Source organism: Chinchilla lanigera, unplaced genomic scaffold (genome assembly GCF_000276665.1).
Source record: "Chinchilla lanigera isolate Chin_1 unplaced genomic scaffold, ChiLan1.0 scaffold00033, whole genome shotgun sequence".
In the NCBI taxonomy this organism is placed as follows: Eukaryota; Metazoa; Chordata; class Mammalia; order Rodentia; family Chinchillidae; genus Chinchilla; species Chinchilla lanigera.
Genome location: NW_004955434.1, coordinates 12,688,458 through 12,701,563, shown reverse-complemented (window position 1 = coordinate 12,701,563; position 13,106 = coordinate 12,688,458). Strand labels below are relative to the sequence as shown.

Genomic DNA, 13,106 nt, shown 5'->3' with positions numbered 1-13,106 from the left:
TTGGGATAACTCACCCAAGGACAAAGAAGCAGCAAAGGGAAGAGCTGTGATGTAAACACAGATTTATCTGACTCCAGCATCTGCACACACTGTAGTGAAAGTTCAGGACAGGAGTAGATGGTCAGCCTCACCACCACCTCAGCTCTCACTTAAGAAATGTGCATGAGCTCAGCAGGAAAGACTGCTTCAAATGAAACTAATTCTCCGCATCTGCAATGCACTTCCCAGTTGGCATATCATTTTTTTGTTCCTTTTAGTTTCATGTTAGGATTCTTACAACAACCTTGGAAGACAGGCGGGTGTTTTAAACCCAAGTTATGTATTAGAAAACTGAGATCCACTAAAGTTTAAACAACTTGACCAAGGTCAACTAGCGCATGAGTGGAAGGACTGGGACTGTTCCAGAGTTCCCAATAACTAGTTCTCTGCAGCTTTAAAGTGGAGAATCCCAAGCTGGATACTTACCCTATACACAGATTTCTAACAGACCTACAGAGGCTCCAGGATTTGTCTAGAGGGTGCATCCTACTCTGTTTCAAAAGCCAAAGTGGAACAAGTATTAGTTCTGCCAATTCTGGCTCACCAGGTAGTACCCGCTTAAGCATGCCTTTGTTCTCTGTGTGACTTGTAAATAAAATTCCTCTTGCTTGATAGTCTCTGTGGCTAGAGAGAAATATTTAAGCTTGTTCAAGCTTATTTCTACCTTGCCTCCTGGAAAATTGTGTATGCCACTTACCCTAAATTGGACCCTATTCTGTAGTTTTTATTCAGGTAAAACTAATGGAGTTTCCCCCCAGAGTGAGGAATGTGTAATCAATCCCTTTGTTTGATTTCAATGGGTTATTACGGGTGGGAGAATTGTTACAGCAGAGGCAATTTAGAAAATCAGGTACAATTGACTTCCATCAATTTGCATACTGCAGTCCCAAAAGCAAAAAGTCATGGTGTTTCATGTCAGAGATAGTGAAATCATTAAATGAGACCACCTGGGCAGCAAGCCCAAGACAAAAGTGGGAGGGTGTTAAACACGGGTACATTCAAGAAGTCTTATCCAATCAAAGCAAGGAAAAATAATTTTGTATTCTTACAGTCTCTAATATTTCCAAACCATATTTGCAATGAAACTCATCAAATAATGACTTGCTTTATAGATGCTTAGGTGGCTGGTCTTATATAGATATTTGGATTTGCTGTGTTGATATGTTCTTCTGGCAAATCTGGAAAAGCACTTCTTTCTGAGAAGTATGGCACTAATGGGAAAACACTCTGAGATGAGTAGCAGAAATAATGATTCTAATAAGGACACATGATTAACATTCTTTAGGTCTTGGGTAAGTCGCCTAGGTCTTAGACCTCTTTCCTCAGCTATATGAGGAGTTTAGATCACGTCTTTGCTCAAAGACTTCTCCAGAAATAAAATTTGACATTTCTAACCCTGTCACACCTTGGGAAGTGAACGTATTATATGAAAACACTGACCTGATTATTGCCTACATGCTTGTCATATCTGTGGACTATATGCCCAATGAGTCGCATGAGAAATGAAGGTCAAGGGAGAACAGGGGGAAAGCGCATAGCTGCCCATCTCAGCATACAAGTGCGCCACCATTAGGAAAGGGTGGGTAAGTGCATGAATGCTACAGGTAGTGGGTGACTATACCATCTCTGCAGTGAAAGGTGATGCAGTCCTTATGCCAATAGTAAGTAAACCTGCTGGTCAGTGAAGTCCCTTAAAAGAGGTTTCCCTAGTGCGGAAGGGGAAGGGAAAGACAGGTAGGCTTGTCAGGAAGCCAGCAACATTATTAAATATCAGCTAGGTTTATAGACGTCTAACTATCTTCAAAGTAATTTCAAAAAGAAAGTAACATAACTTTCACTTGCAGGAACCTAAGCTTGGAAAGATTAAATAACAGCAAAGTAAAAACAAAATAAAACTAAACAAAACAGAAAAACCTACAACAGTTTTAAGGGGCAGAACTGGGAATGTAAACCCTGTCTCACAATCTCCCCAGCCCAGTGCATCGTGTATGCAGAAACTGTCCGACTTTTTTGTCATATCTATTTTTTTCTGGTACCCATTTCCCACCCCATCTACGAGCACCTCTTCAGAGCTTCACTTGCTACACAGCTGTACATTTCATCCATTTCATGTTATTAAAAGACAAGACCTCTCTGTTTTCGTATAACATTTTCCATGTTGTTGGGAATGAAGCATCTCTCAGAGTTGGGGAGGGGGCGCGCCCATGCTGGGAGGCACATCGCATGGAGACGGTCATGCCACACCATGAAAAGCAATTGTAGTTTCGAAGAACTGCAGCTACTGCAATCTATGCTTCAGGAAGATCATTCTCAGAATGTGGGACTGGGTGGAAGTGGATGCGGCCATCATTTTCGGGAGCTTTGTTGGGCTGTGGCAGCTGTGAACTGTCCTTTCTCAGCTCCTACAGCCCACAGACCCTCACGCAAAACAGAAGGTAAAAATTCTATAGTGCTTAAAGTAAAACTTGGCTGTGTGGCTACATATTGTTAGATTTTTTTTTTAAGGGAAAAAAAAATTTTTGTTAAGAAAATATTACAGGAGTTCAAATAAAAACTAACCAGACATGAAAAAAAAGAGTTGCTTTTTTCTTAATAATTATGAAAGAATAAAAATCTTCAGAGAAGACTAATGCATCATTTTCAACATCCGGGTCTTCCATCTTCTGGCTTGGCCTTGAGCAAATACCAGCTTTCTCTCTCCCTCCTAGGAGAGAGACATGGCCCATTCTTTTGGTTGTCTCCTGAAATATTTTTCTGTAAATACCTCTTTCTCTAGGCATCTTTTTCTTAATTGTACTTTAGTTATTTATGTTCATAATTTATTTCCACAACTCAGCCTGTAAGCTCCTTCAAACAACAATTCACACTTTTGTTAATATATACACTCACTGAGCAAGTGTGAGCTGCCCGCCCACCAGGTACCAAGAATCTTCTAGTCATTAAGAATACAAATATCAATAAGGAGAATAAGCGGATCCTTCCTCAGGGATCTCACATTTAAGTACAGGGCATAGACATGCAAATGTGTACATAAATTACAATTTCCTGTATGCAAGATATAAAGAGGATTTGTTTTTATAACCTCTTAAATATCTTAGTACCTTTGAATAAATACATGCAGGCTCCACTCTTACACAGCAGTAAAGGCTGTAAAGAGAAGCAAGAGATAAAACCTGATGGAGAAATGAAAACCCAATGATGACGTATGGTTCTTGGGAGCACCGTGACTCTCAGCAGGCCAGATCAATTATCTGTGCGAGCTTTAGCTCGGAATCTTTCACTGGCTCTGTTTCCTCTCTGCATCATATATCTCCAGCAATCAGGCCATTCTAGGGAGGCAGCCAGAAGGAGGACACGAAGCAAAGTTCTTGGCATACAAGACTCGGTACGTACAAGAGGGATAGTATTATTAGTGTGTCAGTGATAAGTGCTGATTGAGGATGCAGATATTAAATGCAACAGGAAACAATAAATCAGACACTCTTCAGGAGAGCGTTTCTGGGATAGGTGCACTTAACTTAAAAATGGGGAAAGGACAGACATCTGGAGCGAAGCCTAAGCGTGGATTCATGTGACCCAAAGGCAGTCAGACAGATCCTGAAACATCTGGTGTTTTTAAGATTTCATGGTTGAGGGCTGCATTTCTGCTAGGTAATATTTCGATGCTAAGTATTAAAACTCCTTTTATATTCTTTTATGCCTTTCTTAAGACATTCTCTCTGTTTGGCTGGTTCTTCCTTCTTAATTTTTTTTCCTTAGCCTCTTTGATCCCACACTGTGTTTCTCCTGTCTTCCCACTTCAACAACTGATCGATTTATCTTTGTAGGATAGTCTCTTCCAAGCATTGTGTCAATATTCCTCAGGTTTCAGAAAATCAGCACCTAAAATTATACCACTACTCTTGAATTCCCCTTTCAGTTCTGCCAATACGGTTATCGCATCTCTACCTCCATTTGACATTTTCAGCCCATGAATTTTACCAAAGCATTAAAGTGTATCTACTCGTGAATGCCCCACCATTATATTAGATTCAACTTTACAGTCTTTGTTCCAAGAACAAACTGGTAATGCTAGAAGACATTCTAGGGTTTTAAGTTCTGTGCCCACAGTTTTCCCTATCAAATTCCATTACCATTCTTCCTGTCTTGTCAGTTTATAACACCAGGATATTTGGTTCCAACCTGTTCCAACCTCCATGCTTATTCAAGGGACCAAATTATTCTGAAAATCTTCTTTTATAATCTCTCTGGCAAGAGGAAAAACTAAAATAATGCTGTGTTCTGTGAGAATAACATAACAGACACACACACACACACACACACACACACACACACAAAAGATGTGTACTGCCATGCCATCTCTCTCCATTGACACCTTCTTCATCCAGCCTTTGTCACCTCATATGTGGGCTTTGGAATTCTCCACGTCTCCAGCCTCAGGCCTCTCCTAACCACTCTTAAGTCTAATTACTTTTATTTTGAAAATTATACTTAACAGTGTGTTTATGACAATAACTCAGTAGCTCTGTGCTGTTCAGTAGATAGGTAACGTAAGTCACAGATGTGAGCAGTGTATGTCGTTCACATTTTCTCCTAACAACATTACAAACCTTAATAAGAGACATGGAAAATGAATTGTAATAATTATATTGTTACATTTAATTCAATATACCCCAAATATTATCATTTTAGTATGCAATTGATAGTATTAATGTGGTAGTTCACTTTTTTTCATGCTGAGTCTTTGAAATCATACATTTCAATTCAGACTGACTATATTGGAAAGCTCAATAGCACTGTATGGCTAATAGCTACCATAGTGGTTACAGAAGCTCTGAAATGCACCCTGTACCTCCCTTTCCATTTTGTCATGCTCTTAACTTTATTCTTCTCCTCCTTTGAATACAATTAAATTCTGATAACATCTCCAGGCTTTCCCAGTTTTATTTATAACTCTCCCTGGTAATGTTCCTCACCTACAACAAATCTCATCTCAAATAATACATCTCACTTAATGAGATGTATTAGCCGTACTACTTAGCTGGCATTTCCAATGTGCTACTTTTGTAATTCCTGCATGAAAACCACATTCTTGCCAGACTGTGAATGTTTTGTAGACTGTTTCTTCTTTCTATCCCTCATCTCACTTAGCAGAATGGCTTTTGTAGAGAAGGTAGAGTATTTGTTGATGGATGATAATAACATGGAGTTACAATGAACATTTAAATAGTCTCTATTAATCAACAATCTTACATAATTTGACAATTTCTCTATGATGACACATTATACTAATTTCTTTGTAAGTTGAACTTTATAAGTTTCATTGACAATTTATTTTCTAAAATGTAGCAGTTCTGTTCCATAAGAAGAAACATCAGAAATAAGAGAATAGCAAACACCAAGTAGAAAGTCAAGTAAAGATAAGAAATATCAGAAATAGAAATAAAAAACACTAAATGGAAAATTAGGTAAAGCTACTATAATTTTAGGTCTACAATTTATTTGTGCATAGCAGTGATGAGAATACTGATACTGAAATATAGTGAGCATAATAGTATTATGGGAGATATAATTTAGTGAGCCCCAACAAATATTGTCTGATTATCTTATCAGTATGGAGGAATTCTCAGAAACATATTTAGGAGATTTAATAAAAGCATCTGTTGGAAAAAGTGATTTGATAAGGGATCTCTGGCATAAATTTGTGACAGGGAAGTTTTGCAAAATTACTCAATGGATGTGCTTAAATGTGGCAAATCCTGTGTCAGGAAATGGGGAATTCCATGCTGGTTATATGTTTACGTTCACAAGGACACTTTAAGGACGTTCAACCCAAAGAATTACAGATTAAAATAATAAGTCCTGGTGTGGAGGGTAAAGAAGCTGAATGTGCCTAGTATTTCCTTCATCAAAGGGGATTTGCTTGCAAGTTACTCTCATTTGATGTAAGATAAAAACTCTTAGCAAAACAAACAATGGTTCCTTTGAAAGGCATGACTTAATAACATATTGTAAAAACACAGGAAAAGTTGACCAAAATAGATCTTATTTACAATTATAAAATAAATGAAGTCTATACTTAGTAACACGTGAACTACACCAGCACCAAATAACCTATTCTCCCTTGAGGCCTGCATGCTCCCTGTTGTATTCAGTCTCACCTCTGTTGGAGGAGATAGGACCTTCAAATGTACTCTGATTTCACTGAGAGTTTGTCCAGTTTGCGAGTCCATCATATAAACACTTATTACCAAGACGGACATGAGAGAAACACATTTCATTGAAAACCCCACATCAGTGCCCAAAATTGTACTGTAACCTTTCTATTCATGAGACTCATTTTGAAGTTCAAAATTTACAATACTTACTAGAGTAATTTCAAAAAATGCTTCTTCAACTCAAAGTTAAATCTTCTCAATGATGGCAAATGAAATTTTAGAATGTTTGTCTGTACAGTGCACATGTAGTTTTAAGGACTTGTTTTTCCATGTAACAACTACTGTCAAATGGCTATGAACCTACACTGAAAATACATAAATTGTACATCTATTTATTCTTCTGAAGATTAAAGTTATTGTTAACTGAAATGCAGGCAGTGAGTGCTGTATGGGGAAGTAAATTCTCGGGGCTGATAGTTACATCCATTAAATCCAGCAGAAAAATAGAGGGAGCAGGCAGCAAATGGAATGGATAATATTCAGTATCCAGTCCCGGGGTTGAGTGGGAGTGCTGCAGTGCAATCTGAGATGTCAAAGGGAAGACACCAGGCACAGCCAGTGCCACAGCCAGTGGCTGTGGAGAAGGGGTGGAGTACCTGGTCAGGGAGGAAATCTGTACCTGGGAGAAATGAATGTACTCTAGCAGTTGCGCTCAAACAGGCCAAAAAAAAATCAAAAGACAGGGCTCTGGAAGGTGAGATTTGTTCTTAGAATTTCAACTGAAGCCTACTTCTTTGGCTGGTAAAAGCTTCCCCCCAGAAAAGTGAGTAGGAGAGGCTAGGTTAAAGAGAAGAGGTTTGCAACAAGGGGTAGGTAGAAAATGGAAAAGCTGTAAAAGTATCTGTTCATTATAGCTCTTATTAAAGTAAAGCAGATTGAATTTCAGAAAAATAATTCCAAAATAATCATAAGATCCTATAAATACTTCTTTGGTAGTAACATCACTGGCAAATGACATAAGTAATACACAAAAAGAAGCAGTCACCAACATTGGGATTACACAATAAAAAACATTAATATTGTAGAAAGCAATGAAACAGAGATGTTAAAATTTAACACAGTTTGGATGGAAAATCCTATCTATTAATTAGCTTCCATACATAGGCAAAGATAGTGTTTCTTAAATTGTTGAAAAGATAATCAACGTGACCTTTATTATATTCATCATTATCATCACAGGAACTTCCTGTTACTGTTTTATAGTCAACTCCTTACCATGATTTACAAAGCATTATATATATATATATATATATATATATATATATATATATATATATATATATAAAATCTAAATCTGTCCAAGCCTCCTCCCCTTCTTCTCCTTACCAGGCTATTTCTGGATCATTATTCTTCGACCACACTAAACACATTGGTCTTCCTTGAGCACTATGCTTGCCCGTGTCAGAGCCTTGGTATATTCACATACTCTTTGTACAGTTCCCTTCCTTTAGGGTTATGGTCCTTTCTGTTATTCAGGTCTCAGCTCAAATTATCACCTTTCAGTGAAAATTTCCTGAATATCCTATACTGCTGTTTCCTAATACATTGCCCAAAACCACCCACTTCCCAGAACATTGCTCTGTCTTACCTTCTTCGTGGCACTTAGGTATATTTGAAAGTAATCATTCATCTGCCTGTCTGTCATATCTCTGCACTCATCTTTGTTGTCCATTATCTGTATTAGCCTTTAGTTAATATAGTGCAGAACTGTCTACTTGCTTCAAACCATAACTTCTACCGTCCAAAAAAGAATTCATGGTAGATACTCAAATATGTGTTGGAGACATGAACAGTGAGGTCCGCATTACGAACAAAATATCTCCCATCCAGTACTAACCAGGCCTGACCTTGCTTAGCTTATTTTGTTATTCTTTCTTTTATTAGTCTCTTTAAAATAAAAAAGAGCAAAATATCCATCATATTTCATCTCAGCTCACAAGCAGTTCTGGAAGATAAGTATTGCTTTCTTTTTTGTATCTATTTTATTGAAAAGGAGACTGACTTCTTTATCAGGTGACTGGTAAACATGTCTACAAAGTTCATTCCTCTTCCTTTGCAATATCTCCTTACCTACTCCTAAACTATTATGAGCGTCATATGAGACAGCGGACAGATGATAAAGCACCACAGTGATATTTGATGCTTTGTTTCAGCTCACCTCATGTTTTAGAGCAAACACGCTTTCTAAGCACAAGTGCACAGCAGCTGGTTTACACTCCTTGAAATTACATGAATTCCTGATTTCCTAGTTTCTATCAAGGAATGGAAACGTTCAACCCAAAGATTAGAGGAATGCTCCTATCTCTGCACGTAAATTCTCTTGAAATCCCATTCATAGTTAGCTGCTGACATGAGAGATGTCACATTCTAGGGAATGATGCCAACATGTGAACAAAACATTAGGCACCCCACGGGGCACAGGAAACCTTCCACAGAGGCGGTGCCGCTGGCTGATTTTCGTCTTCACCTTAGCTGTGGAGTAACGCCTCCCCCGATGGACAAAATGCCAGGAAAAATGCAGTCACACCATCTTGCATTGTGTGTATGTGTGTGGGGGGCGTAATAAAGAGAAACATGTTCACGCAGTTTCAAGGAAAAGAAAATGTAAAATACAACGTATAATATTGAACAAAGTGTACCAATATAAACAATCCAAAAACCTGGGTGATTAAACAGCACAAACCAAGGAGAACATCAATTTAAATTTAAATCAAAGTGGAGTCATAAAACTTTACTTACTTAAATTCATTCATCTACTGAAAATCATTTTTGCCTCTAGTTGAACTAAGAAAAACATTTAATTTTCTCTTAAGTTTTAGAATAAACTTTTACATATGTTATTACTAGAAATATTCACATCATCATTGGTTTTCTCAATCAGATCTTTATGTCCATAGTTAATATCTCTAAAACAGAAGTAAATCTATGTGCCCTAATAGATAACTAAGCAAAAACCATGCACACAAATTTCAGAAGTGAACTGTTATACAAATAAAAAATATGAAAAAAAATTTCAGTATAACTGGTAACCAAAGAAGAACACATTAAAACTAAAAATATATAATTTTAATATATAATTTTAAAAATATATAATTTTAGTTATAATCAAACTGCTAAAAGTTTTTAAAATGCAACATAAATTATCTACTAATTAGCTGGTTTGCAGGGAAGCACACACTCATATCTTACTGGGAGATTATTAAATGTTATACACTTGGGGCCAGGGATATAGCTGAGTGACAAAAGCACCTGCCTGGCAAGCGCAATGACCTGAGTTCGATTCCTGGTACAAAAAAAAAAAAAGTTATATACTTTATGGAATAAAATTTAGCAGTGTCTATTATTAATTCTATAACTTAGTATGTGGGTTATTTGAGGTCAGCAATTCATCCTAAGGCATTAACCATGATTCATGTAAATACGCAGCATTAAAAATGCTTGTCATGGGTTTCAGAACAAAATGATAGGAATTAACAGTGGCTGTTATATTACATATTGTTATCTTTAATGACATTGTTCAGATTGCCAGATGTAAGAATGCAAGATTGATCAAACCATTAAAGGAAATAAAAAATAAAAACAAAAAAACATTAGAAACGATACAGAGTTTCACTAAACAAGATGGTAGGAATTCACCAGTGGTTGTTATGCTGCATATTGTTGTCTTCAAATTAGTTGTTCAGATTACCAGACGTAAGCCGTGCAAAACTGGTCAAAAAGGAAAAAATGAGGCATTAATTTTTCATTATTTTTGCTTTGTTTTATTTTTGTCTATGTTGTTGGTATTTTGCTATTGTTCTTTTTTTATTATTCTCTGTAAAATAAAATAAAATGAAAATACAGTAAAATAAAAAATGCTTGTCCTGGGGCTGACTGTGAGAAAAAGGAAAACAATGGGCTTTTCATTAGTCTAACAACTTGTGTTTCATCCATAAAATTAAAGTCTATGATAACTTTGCATCCCTTAGCCACGTTGTGTAAGGACAAGTCACAGCGTTTGGAATAGCAATGGGAAACTAAGTGAAACAGGAGCAAGATGATGCCATTATTGAACTTGTATGATATGTACTATCATACAAAAGAGGCCGGATGGCCATGCACCGGAGAGTGAGGCACTTACCTCTCAGTCACCGTAAATGAACTTCATTTTTTCTTTTTTCTGCAATATATTTTGCATATTTTTTCAACAGTAAAAATTATTTTGGTGAAGAAAAACTTTTTTATGTTTATGAAAAGAAAATAGTATAAAATGATTTGTTTAATTCTGATCAAATGTAAGGTAATAAAATGTTAAGCAATACTACAAAGAATAAACAAGAAAAGAAGTGAAAAAAAATTAAATGCCAATTATGGTCAGATCATGGTGGTGCACGCCTGCAATTCCAGTACTCAGGAGGCTGAGGCAGGAGGATCACTGTGAATTTGAGGCCAGGTTGGGCTGTAAAATGAGTTCAAGACGAGCCTGAACTACATAGCAAAACCCTGTCTCAGAACGGACAAAAAAGTAAAAAAAGAAAGCCAATTACGTACAAAGAGAAGAATTGGGACAAATGTAAGAATCACATTTTAGAATTTTGTTTCGGTCCAGGCAATACAATTGCAGTACGTCCTAGATCTTTGGTTTTTATTATGTATGCTAAAACTTCACATTTGAGTTGTATAAAGTTTCAAAAAACAAAAAGAAAGTACTATTACGTTTCATCAATATGTGAAGAGTTGTTATTTATTTCTGGCCTTACTCATAGCTTAGAAAATTCCAAGTGAAATTAAAGACAGTATACAGACTCCGTTCACTAAATGTTTCTTTTGAGTAATACCAGATGCCACCTTTAATTACAATATTTCATTGTTTTTGTAATGGTTCTATTTCTGCAGCCCATAATACTTTGCACCATCCAAGGCATTTTTATGTGCTTTAGTCCATGTATTCCCACTAAATTCCTAGGAAGTCATTTGTTTATCTTCCATTTTACAAACAGAGAAACAATAATTTAATAATGTTACATGACTTAGCAAGATCGCAGAAATGCCCAAAGCCAATGGAAAGTAAAGAAACCCAGTTTCCCATGGATAATTCGCAAATTAATTCATTACTCTGGAGAGCACCATTCATTCTAACCATGTAATGCTTACGTTTTATTTTCTTTCTATAGTAATCCACTATATTTCAGTCTTCTCTGCTGTTTCTGAGATTAATCTCTGGTAGTGTGCCAGAGCAGGTGAAGTTGGAGGATCACAGTATAAATTTTATAGCTGCTCTCAGCAAAGCTATACCAAAGTTTGATGTGTGCTATAGATGAGGTGATTAAAAATACACTTTAAGTCATCAATTAGACATCCAAGAACCTTTGAGAATAATCTAGACACTAAACTGGAGAAAATTATATTAATTGAAAAGTGTTATGTTTTTCTTCTTCCCTTATATTGTGGACTTTTCAATATAAACATTCCTAAGCACTCTCTAAGGGAAAAAATGCAAATCATTAAAATTAATCTACGGCCCATAGACTTCCCTTTTGCCATCACCTGGTTAGGTAGGAGTTTGAGAGAACCTTACATCCCCAAAGCAGTTGAGGCCTGCTGTAACCTGACTCTGGGTCCCTTTGTCTACTCCAGTTCAGTGGCTGTGCCTCCTTTCCCTGGCAGCTGCTCATGCCCTTCTAGGGACTGACCATCCTCAATATTATTTCAGTTCTTGAAGTTTTCACACAGCTGAGCATTGCCACTTGATTGTCTCCCGAGTATTTTAAATAGAGTTTGTTGAAAATGGAACCCTTCTCTTCCACTCAAACTTTATTATTATTTTAAATTTTTAACACCTCAGGAAATTAGCTGAAAATATAACCAAGTGCACAAATCATAAATCTGACCATGATCTTTGATTCCTTGTTCTGCCGTGCTTTCATTATTCCCTGTCTCAGCGTCCTCTCTTTGCCAGCTAACTATATCAAAGATCCAGCATTGTTGCCTCCACTGCCAATATGTTGGTCTATGCCTGCTGGCACAATTGTACCCCAAAATCTTCTAATCAGTGTTTCCACAACCTGATCGTGAAACAGCAACCAGATAATCTTTTAAAAGCGAAATTCCAATACCAACCCATTTCAATTTCTTCAATGGTTTATATACCATGCAATGTTCTACATTAAGTCCATATTTCACAGCCTTCCACTTCTTTTTTGAGCTTTACTGAAGTACAAAATAGCATTAATACACTGAACATGTTAAGGCAAACTATCTGATAGGTGTGACTACATTATATTTCTATACAGTCATCCCCACAGTCACCACAACAAATATAGCCATCGACAGCAAAAGTTGAGTTGTAGCCCTTGCAGTGTCTTCCTCTTCTCCCCTCCCCGTGTAAGCAGCTCTGCTTTATGTAACTCACATCAGTTGGCATTTTCCAAAGATTTACACAAATCGATTACCTCCACTTACCAAAAGAGCTCGCCAAGAGTCCTAATTAATGTCTCTATTTTCATTATTCAAAAAAGAAAAAAGGAAGCCAGAATGAAAAAGTTTCACTTCAATCATTGGGGATATACAAAAATGGTTGTCTGGTTTGCGGAGTGGCTTATGGATAAAACGGTTGAAAACTGTGATACTCTCCTGCAGTTGTACCTTTCTCAATCCTAGTAAAAGTTATATTAACAATAAACTTCCTGGGCTTTAATTAAACTTTTAGCAAGCCTTTCCTTGGTCTAATTTTAAAATCTTTGCACTCCAACCCCTTTTAAATATTATCAAGTTTGGGAGATTATCAAGTTGGGAGATGCTCTCTTTTCAGAGTCCTGTGATGTTTTTCAATGGAATTTAATGATGTTTACATCTGTTTAGTAAGTCTAA

General features: G+C 36.7%; 1 protein-coding gene across 10 annotated transcripts in view; it reads left to right on the top strand.

Moving 5' to 3' along the window:
- Ptprd (protein tyrosine phosphatase, receptor type, D) overlaps positions 1-13,106 on the top strand; it is a 2,098,812-nt gene that overhangs the window by 1,431,073 nt on the left and 654,633 nt on the right. The window lies entirely within an intron of this gene.